The sequence below is a fragment of the Saccopteryx bilineata genome, chromosome 8, assembly GCF_036850765.1.
Source record: "Saccopteryx bilineata isolate mSacBil1 chromosome 8, mSacBil1_pri_phased_curated, whole genome shotgun sequence".
Taxonomy (NCBI): Eukaryota; Metazoa; Chordata; class Mammalia; order Chiroptera; family Emballonuridae; genus Saccopteryx; species Saccopteryx bilineata.
Window position 1 is genome coordinate 57,163,765 of NC_089497.1, and position 10,310 is coordinate 57,174,074.

General features: G+C 49.7%; 1 non-coding gene across 1 annotated transcript; it reads left to right on the forward strand.

Annotated features, from left to right (window-relative positions):
• Positions 1–76, forward strand: TRNAA-UGC (transfer RNA alanine (anticodon UGC)). Its single transcript has one exon. It is a non-coding gene; the product is annotated as a tRNA-Ala (tRNA).
• Positions 77–10,310: the final 10,234 nt, after the last annotated feature.

Sequence of the window (10,310 nt, forward strand, 5' to 3'; positions counted from 1 at the left end):
GCCCTGGCCGGTTGGCTCAGCGGTAGAGCGTCGGCTCTGCGTGTGGAAGTCCTGGGTTCGATTCCCAGCCAGGGCACACAGGAGAAGCACCCACCTGCTTCTCCACCCCTCCCCCTCTCCTTCCTCTCTGTCTCTCTCTTCCCCTCCCGCAGCCGAGGCTCCATTGGAGCAAAGTTGGCCCCGGGCACTGAGAATGGCTCCATGGCCTCCGCCTCAGGCACTGGAATGGCTCAGGTTGCAGTGAAGCAATGTGTCAGATGGGCCGAGCATCGCCCCCTGGGGTGCATGCTGGGTGGATTCCAGTCGGGCACTTGCGGGAGCCTGTCTGTCTGCCTCCACCAGCTTCTCACTTTGGAAAAATACAAAAAAAAAAAAAGTAAATACCTGGATGCAAGCAGGCTGAGACCAGCGAAGGGTGTCCGCCCGAGCTGCTGGAGAGTGTTAGCTATAGGGGTTGCTGCAGGAATTTGCTGGCATGGGGTTGCCTGCACCTGGACATACTTAGATTAGCATATTGGGTTTGTTGCCTTGGTTACAGACTGTCTCCCCTTTCCCAGCCCTCATGATGGCCTTGTGTCAGGGACATTTCTCAGAACCTTCCAGTTGCTTAAGGGGCGGGGAGGTTGGGCAAGGGAGATGTTTACTGGAGTTGCCCTAGTGGGAAGTTGGGTGAGGGAAATTTGAGTTTTAAAGGGGGCTCTGGATTTAAAGGAGCCAACTTAATCCTAACATTCCAGCCTTTGTTGTTTAAGGAAAAGGGTAGAAGGTCTCCTCTTCCATAGCTGCTTCCTGCTGGTTAGGGTAGGTGAAGTATTTATGGGCAAGAGGATGGATGGGAGTTGGCTGGTCATTGATAGTGATTTTCTGAGGTCTGGGCCAGAGCCTGGTATGGGGTGGTGGCTTGAAGTAACATAATCTCTCCAGTGGACTGGTTTGAAAATGCCCTTAGTGGTCCTGGAGGAAAGACAAAAGAGGCATACAAGACAAGGTCCAAAAATTAGAGCAAGTATGAGGTGGAATACGGACCTATGAAAGGAGTAGCCATGCGCATGAATTAATCTTGTTTAACCAAGTGTCCCAGGTGTTGGACTGACGTTCTCTTATCTTAGCTGCCTTTTAAGTTAGTTTATGAGCTGCATCTCTAACTAAGCCTGATTGATTGACATAGAAGCAGCATTCTTTTTCTAGGGAGAGGCAAAGTCCCCCTTTTTGGTTGTGAGGAGACCTAGTCCTCACCTGTTTTGTAAGGCAACAGCTGCAAGAGAGTCTGTGTGGTCTTGTAAGTTGAGTAAGTTTTTTGCAATATTATCTAGGATTTCTTATAGATCTTATGACAGGGTTTTGAAGCATTGCAGAGCTGTGGCTAGTCTTCCTATACCTGTCCCAACCCCTGAAGTTATGGCAAATGTTACTAAGAGAGGGACGCACTGCAGTGCCCTTCTGTGCCGGAGTTGCTGGGTCACTGGAACGAGGAGAGACGGGTTGTTGGGGGCTGTATCAACGCTGGGAGAGAGCTGTGTTAAAGTACAGGTTCCTGTCCAGTTAGTAGGAAGGCAAAGGTAGACATCCTTACTGCAGAGGGAAAGTATTTCCTGTTGTGTTAGGCAGGGAGAGAGATGAACTGAGAAGAGGTGAGAAAGAGGATAGGGAGGTGTGCTCTTTTCTTGGGGTTCTGCTGTCTAGACTGATAATGTAGACACTATTGCAGCTCTGATAAGGGGGGGATATGGGTAGTAGCTTGTCGGGTGCAGTGAGAACATCTCAGCCCAGTAACGGGGGTGGGCAGGAGGGGAGAAGTAAAAGGGCGTATGTGAGAGTGAGGGACCCTAGTGTGTATTGGAGGAGTGTGGTCGACATGGGTTGAGAAATTTGGCCATCAGTCCCCACAACAGAGACCGCAGACTGTTGGAGGGGACCTTTGTACTCTAGTAAAACAGAGTAGGTTAACACTGTATTGAAAAGGAAAGAAATTGGCATACTTGCCACCATCAAGTTTTGCCCAAGGCTCAGAAGATGTGGGCACCTGACTCCAGGCGCTGTCAGTCTTCAGCGAGGAGACCAGTGAGGTCCGGGTGAGATGGGCTGGCTGCCTCGGGAAGTGATGGGGCCTTGCCCTGATGGGCTCGTCCGCAGTCAGACTCCCAGTGCATCCTCTGCAGAGGGGACTCCTCTGCAGAGGGGACTCTGCTGGGGGTTCGCCCGGATTAGGGCACTTGTTGGCCCACTGACCTCTATTGCCGCACTTAAAGCAAGGATCTGGTGGGGCGTTAATAGGATGACTTTGCTACTTGGACCGCCTTAGTGTTCCAGGGCTGGGTCTGCAGGTCTTGATGGCAGAGGCTACCGTTGAGATTGAGCTAGTTGTTGTTTGGGGCTTCTTTGTCTCTATTGCTAAAGATCTTGAAGGCCAGGTTTAAAGGTCTCGTTGGGAAGTCTGAGGGCTATTTTCCAGTTTTTGCGCTTGTGCCTGATGTTGAGTGCTGATTGGGAAATGAAATTCATGTGAAGGACTAGTTGCCCTTCTGTGCTAGAGGGCTCTAGGGTGGTATATCTCTGCGATAGGTCGGTCAAGGGAAAAGGGACATGGACTCGGACAATGCCCAGCCACCTCCCATAATGGGCACTCTTAGATGGGGAAGGGGCTGAGGTAGGGGAGGGAGCAGGGCTGAAGACCATCCTCGAGTGGGCATGCGCTGGGGCAGAAAGGGTGGGTGGCTGGGAAAACCGGGGAAGAGGTGGGGAGAGCGGAGGCACTGAACAGGGAGAGGGCTCTGGTTGTGGGGGTGGGGGGAAGGGTGGGCTAGGGGGGTGTCCTGGGAATCAGGAGCTTGAGGAGCAGAGGCAGCAGAAGGAGGAGGGGGGCTGGGGGGCTGTGGTTGGCAGGATCGAAGGAGGAAGAAATATTTGAGAAGGAGAGCAAGAATCACAGAGCGGGTTGTGACCTGAGTGCAAAAAGGCCTGGGCATAGGGGACCCTTCTCGTTTTGCTGACAGTCTGAGATCTGCTGTAAGACTGCGCGTTTGGAGGGTCTTTTGGAGGCAACCCAAAGGGGCTGTCCTGGGGATGATGGCTTGAGAGCTCCCCACGATGTGGTGGGTGAGTGTCTAGCAGTCTACAAGGAGGGAATGGGGCGCCCTGGACGGTGGGATGTGAGTTCGGACGAGGCAGGTGTCCCCATTGTCTCAGGCTCACCAGAAGCGGAGGCTGGCTGCTTTCCAGGTGTCCCATCCCCGTCCGGCAATCCAGCGGGAGGCAAATGTCTGGCAAATGCCTGGAATGCACTCCTGACCAACGTTGGGTTTTTAGAATGGACCGTCCTGGACAGTGGAATGAGCTGCAAGAGAGGTTGGAAAGTTCTCGATTAAAGAGCCGCTAAATTCACTCACCTGAGTGTGATTGTTGCCCGGTGTGAATGTGGCAAGGTGAAACAAGAAGGCGGATCTTGGTGTCTGGTTTTCAGTTCCTCTCCACCTAGGGAAGGGATTTCCCTTTCTGGGTGGGTTCAGGAGGCGTGGTGAGAGGGGGAACTAGCCCCTCAACTCCATCAGCAAAGGAGGCAGGATGCCGGGCTTAGCCTGGGATGAGCTACCTCTGCCCATTGCTCCCCGGGTAGCAAACCTCACCCTCCCCGGTGCTGGGGTTAGACCCTCGACCTGTCTCTGGCACACACACCTCCGTGTTTCCGCCCAAGAATGAAAGGCAGAAACTGCGGGACAAACCAAAAACACGAGGCTTGTGTGTTCCAAAAGGGAAGCTTTTTTTTTTTGTTTGTTTGTTTGTTTTTTACAGGGACAGAGAGAGTCAGAGCGAGGGATAGACAGGGACAGACAGGAACGGAGAGAGATGAGAAGCATCAATCATCAGTTTTTCGTTGTCACACCTTAGTTGTTCATTGATTGATTTCTCATATGTGCCTTGACTGTGGGCCTTCAGCAGACCGAGTAACCCCTTGCTCCAGCCAGCGACCTTGGGTCCAAGCTGGTGAGCTTTGCTCAAATCAGATGAACCTGCGCTCAAGCTGGCGACCTCGGGGTCTTGAACCTGGGTCCTCGCTGTATCTACTGGGCCATACCACCTGGTTAGGCAAAAGAGAAGTTTATTTTAAAAGCACCTGGATGCAAGTGGGCTGAGACCAGCAAAGGGTGTCAGCACTTAGCTGCAGGAGGGAGCGTTAGATATAGGGGTTGCTGCAGGAATTTGCTGGCCTGGGGTTTCCTGCACCTGGACATACTTAGATTAGCATATGGGGGTTTGTTGCCTTGGTTACAGACTGTCTCCCCTTTCCCAGCCCTCAGGTCCCTCATGATGGCCTTGTGCCATGGACATTTCTCAGAACCTTCCCAGGGTGGGGGAGTTGCTTAAGGGGAGGGGAGGTTGGATGAGGGAGATGTTTACTGAAGTGACCCTAGTCTAGTGGAAAGTTGGGTGAGGGAAATTCGAGTTTTAAAGGGGCTCTGGATTTAAAAGAGCTAACTTAAACTTAACAATCTTGTTTGGGACTCTCTGTGCTTCCTGGAAACTATGTCTGTTTCCTTCACCAAGTTAGGGAATTTTTCTGTCATTATTTTTTTAGGTTTTAACTTCTTGCTCTCTCTCTTCTCCTTCTCACACCCTATAATGCAAATGTTGGTGTGCTTGAAGTTGTCCCAGAGGCTCCTTACTATCTTCATTTTTTTTTATTCTTTTTTTTCCTTTTTTTTTTTTGCTGTTCTAATTGGGTGTTTTGCACTTTCTAATATTACAAATCGCTGATCTGATTCTCAGCTTCACCTACTCTACTGTTGCTTCTCTGTAAATTAGTTCATTTCAGTTAGTGTATCCTTTATTTCTGACTGGCTCTTTTTCATGGTCTCTATGCCATTTTTTTATGTTTATTATTTCTTATTATTTCTTTGTTGATGTTCTCACTAAGTTCCTTGAGCATCCTTATAACATTGTTTTGAACTAAGTATCTGGCAGTTTGCTTGCCTCCATTTTATCTAGTATTATTATTATTTTAAGTGACAGAAGGAGAGATAGATTTCCACATGTGCCCTGATTGGGATCCACCCAGCAACCCCCATCTGGGACTGATGCTCGAATCAACTGAGCTACCCTCAGTTTCCGGGGTCGATGCTCCAGCCAATCGAGCCACTGGCTGTGAGGGGAAGAGAGAGTAGGGGGAGAGAGAGGGAGAGAGAAGCAGATGGTCACTTCTCATGTGTGCCCTGACTGGGTATTGAACCTGGGATGTCTGCATGCTGGGTTGATGCTCTATCCACTTAGCAACCCAGCCAAAGCCTATTTATTATTATTATTATTATTATTATTATTATTATTATTATTTTTGTGGCAGAGACAGAGAGAGTCAGAGAGAGGGACAGATAGGGACAGACAGACAGGAAGGCAGAGAGAGATGAAAAACATCAATTCTTTGTTGTGGTTCCTTAGTTGTTCATTGATTGCTTTCTCACATGTGCCTTGACCATGGGGCTACAGCAGACTGAGTGACCCCTTGCTCGAGCCAGTGACTTTGGGCTCAAGCTAGTGAGCTTTGCTCAAACCAGATGAGCCCGCGCTCAAGCTGGCGACTTCGGTCCCAGTCATCCCAGTCCGATGCTCTATCCACTGCGCCATCGCCTGGTCAGGCTATTTATTATTGTTTTAACAGGTTTTACTTATTGATTTTACAGAAAGAAGCAAGGAGAGAATGAGAAGTAGTCACTTCATTCTAGCTGTTCATTGGTTGCTTGTCATTTGTGCTTTGACCAGGCAAGCCCAGGGTTTTGAACTGGCGACCTCAGTGTTTCAGGTTGACACTCTATCTACTGTGCCACCACAGGCCAGGCCCATTTTGCTTATTTATTTATTTACATAATTTTTTTTCTTGGAGATTTCTCTTGTTCTTTCATTTGGGACATGTCTTTTTGCCTCTGAATTCTGGCAGCTTTCCTGTTTGTTTTTATGCATTAGGTAGAGCTGCTGCATCTTCCAGACTTGAGAAGTGGCCTTGTGTAGCAGGTATCCTTTAGGGCCCAGTGGCACAGCCTCCCCATTTGTAGAGGCCCTGAGTAGGAACACAGAACAGGGACAGAGGTCAGTGCCCTGAGGTGAAAGCCACGGTGGTCTGTATCACTGATAGAAAGTACTGCACACAGTACGCGCTGACCACAGCACATAATAGGGATAGAATCAGCAATTCTGATTAATCAATAGGCGGGCTAGCTACTTCTCTTGCCTTTTTGTCTGCTTTGAAGAAATCTCCCTTCCTGACTTCCTCATTCTCGTTTCTGCTTCTATTCGTGTGTATCAATAAATACCCGTAGGGACTGGGGCTTGAGACCTTTCTCATGACACCTGTATAGGGGGTTGTGTGGCAGTCTCCCCAGGCCCCTCCGTGCACTCCACGTGGTCTCTGAGTAGTCATTGTCTCTGCCACACCCAGTCACCCGAGCTGGGCACACCAGGCATGCCCCTGTGTGGGCTGGGTATACTGTCCTGCCATAGCCCAGTCTTGTTTGCTGTGGGCGTCACTGGGAGAGATGGACCCCAAGGCCCATCAGTTTTGAGGACTGGCTGTGACTGCAGTGGAGGAGCTGCCGTGTAGGCGTCCAGCCAGGACTTGCTTCAGTGAGGCTTTGGTGCTCACCGAGTCTGCCCCTTGTGTCACTTGTGGAGGTGGTAGGGTTGTACTCCAGCATGGTCCGGAGCTTTCTACCGGTGCACTGGCTCTGGGACCTCCCGAGAGGTGTAAGTCAGCCACTGTTTGTGCCCTGTCTGGGACCACCCAGCATGAGCTACAGAACGACGTGCAGATGGCTGCTACTTGTGCCCAGGAGAGGCTAAGCTGTCAACCAAGGTCAACTGCCACTACTGCCAGGCCTGGGGCCACTTAGCAAGAGGTATGGGGTACGCAGAGGCCAGACGTCGCTTATTTGAGAGATTTTAAAGAAGTCCAAAGCATGGATCACGACAGGCCATTTGTATGGAAAAAACACTGAAAATGGCTTGGGTGGGCCCAGAAGTTGGGTGGGGTGGAATCTGAGGGAATTACCTGGCTGGGGCAAACTGTGAGCCAGGTTGATGGAAATTCAGAAATGGCATCCACCTGCCAGCTCTGTTGGTGGCGGGGTGGGGTGGAGGTGCCTCAGAAAAGGAACAGCCTCTCCAGCACTTCCGTCTGGCGGAAAGCTGTCACTCTTTCCCTGATGCTCACTGTGCGGTTCCTCCCTGTTTGTCCCTGGTTCCTTTCAAGGTGCTGCCCCAGTGCTAGAGCTCAGAGGGAGGGAGTCCCCGTCAGTCCATGTGGGGGCCCTTTAAGAGGAGCTTCCTGGGACTCCTGCAGTCCTCCTTCTTCCTCAGCCACAATCTCACTGGTTTTTACAGCCAGAAGTTGTGGACCTTCTGTTCCTGACACTGCACTCTGGGCTGAGGGCCTAGTATGGAGCTGGGACCCCTCACTCCTTCATCGCCTAGACATACTTTCAATCGCCACACCTGAGTGTGTGACCAGCCTGTTCCACATCTCCAACCCTCCTACCAGTCTTGATGTGACTTTGTCTTTAAATCCTTAATTGTAGGACTTCCATTCAGCCAGATTTCAGGCAGTTCTGAATGATGGTTGTTCTGTAGTTTAGGTATATTTTTGATGTGGTTGTGGGAGGATGAGAATACTATGTTTACCTATGTGCCATCTTGACTGGAAGTCTGTCTTTTTATTTTGTTAGTGGTAAAACGCCAGTGTTTCTAATTGTGACCTTGTCCAAATTATTAAAAATTTTCCTTGATAATTTATGCTTTTTGTCCTAAGGAATCTTTGCTTACCTTAAGGTGAGGTCACCAAGATTTTTTCCTAAAATTATATACTTTTAGCTTTTCCTTAGCTCTATAATATATTCAAATTAATTTTGTGTGTGTGTGTGATTTTTTTTTGAATTTTTATAAAAGTTTATTTGAGCTGAGCTAACAGCATAGGCAGGTGAACAAAAATCTCAAATGCTCCCATATTCAAATTAATTTTTATGTATGATGTGAGTTGAGGTTCAAGGTTCATCCCCGCCTCCCCTCGCACATCCAGTTTTCCAGCGCCATCTATTGAAAAGACTTTGGATTACCGTGGTACCTTCGTAGAAAGTCAGCTGTGGTTAGTCTAGTGCTAGAGATAAGCAGGAGGGTCTCTCTGGGCACTGAGAGAAAGGGTAACTTACCCAGCCAGGTATGATCCAAGAAAGCTCACTAGAGTGGTGATGAAGGACCCCAGGCAGAGAGCCTGTTAGTAGACTCATGAGTTACGGTGTTGCTGTGACTTAATTCACGTGGGTGTGGTGGGGAGTGAGAAGCATAAGGCTAGAAGTAAGCAGGAGCCGGACTACAGTGGGGTCGGCGTTTGTGTGTCTTGCTAAGGAGTGTACACTCTATCCTGGGAGAGATGAGGGGACCACCGGGCTGATTCAGGCAGGGGAATGATGGAGTCGGGTCTGCATTTTAGAACGTTTGCTCTGGCTACGGAGGAAGGATTGGAGGAGGTCAGACTGAAGGCCGGCAGACCATCAGGGAGGGTGCTGTAGTAGTGTAACTGAGAGATGGTGGTAGTTCTGAGGGTAATTCTCCTCGATTATCTTTTTTGACCTTTGATTTAGTACAATGTTTAAGAATTACTTATTCAAAAGAAGTGAACTCTGTAGGTTGAAGCCACAGGGTGTGGGGCTGGAGCGAGGCTGAGATGTTCTGCATGAGAGAGCCACCCTCTGATTCTCCAGGCGGGGCTCACGCCCAGAGGCACTGCGTCAGGAGAGCAGGGGGGCTCACGCCCAGAGGCCCTGCGTCCGGAGAGCAGGGGGGCTCACGCCCAGAGGCACTGCGTCCGGAGAGCAGGGGGGCTCACGCCCAGAGGCACTGCGTCCGGAGAGCAGGGGGGCTCACGCCCAGAGGCACTGCGTCCGGAGAGCAGGGGTGCCGCCAGGGCTCTGTGACTGAAAAAACTCTACGGTGTTGTTCGCTTATTTATGCGTTCATTGGTTGACTCTTGTATTTAAAAAATTCACCTTTGGCTGTTAAACTTATTTAACCATGTTTACACTTTTTCCAACTGTATATTTCTTTTATAATTAAATAGCTTGGATAAGTAAGCTTTATCAGGAAAAAACAAAATACCAACACAAGGCGAACAAATAAATAAATAAGTAAATAAGTAAATAAATAACTCTCCACAGTGGGTTCTGAGGCGCAGCCCGCACTGAGGGACTGCTGGTCCAGGTTGATGGCAGGTCTCAGGCTTGGACAGCTGGGGAAACGTCCCAGTTCTTAGAGTAGATTTATGGGGAAAATGTTTGGTTTTGGTTACCTGACACTTTGGAGATTTCCATGAAGGTTTGCAGAAGACAGTTGAATGTTTGGGTTTGAACCTCAAAAAAAAGGGGGTGAATTTGGAAAAACAGTCTGGTTGGTCATGAAACAGGAGCTCTTAACCTGGGGTCTGTGGACTCAAGAAATTATATGGATAATTTTGTGTATATACATATATGTATATTATTTTTCCTGGAGCAAATTACGGTTTCTAATTTCAAAAGGGCCCATGGCTCCACAAAGGCTAAAGACAATGGTGGAGCCCTAGGACGCTGCTGGGCAGGAGGGACAAGGCCTATTCCCCACCCTGGCCCCTCTCTCAGGCCCCTGACCCCTGGGGACCTTCATCTCTCTAGTTGCCAAGACAATGGTTTGTTTTCCTTCAGTTTCCTTGTGTCTATTTGAAGATTTTCCTGCTTTAATTTGCATTTTAATCAAAGTAATATATGGGTGTAATTTAAAAAGTTTAGATGGATGCTCAAAGCTTACATGAGAAACAGCAGCCTGGTCTAAAGCCCTTCCTAAGCCTGTGCTGTAATCAGGTAACCCTGAGGCCTTCTCCTTCCCAGAGGAGGACCCAGCCTCCCTCCTCCCATCCTCGGTCCCCCTCCTCTCCCTTTGTCTTCCCTTTTCTTTCGTCTTCTGCTCCTCATTGTCACCATGTGTAATCAGGACTAGACTCTGCAGGAAACCGGAAGACAGGAACTGAGTCTCTGATGGAAACATTGCATTTCTTCCTCCTGCTCTTGGCCCACAGGCAGTGGGATAAACGTCTCAAGGTCTTACAGGCTCAGGAAGAGCTGAGGTCCTGGCTCAGACCCGCCCACGGCTTTCCTAACTCACCAGTTACAGGTCAGTGGTGGCAGCAGGGTTTCCTGTCTAATCAAGGGCTGGAGGGGGCTGGGATGGGGGGTCAGTGCCCAGGGGACGCCTGGCTCTGCCACAAGCTAGATGTGTGAGCGAGCAGGCGGATTCCTCTCTCTGCT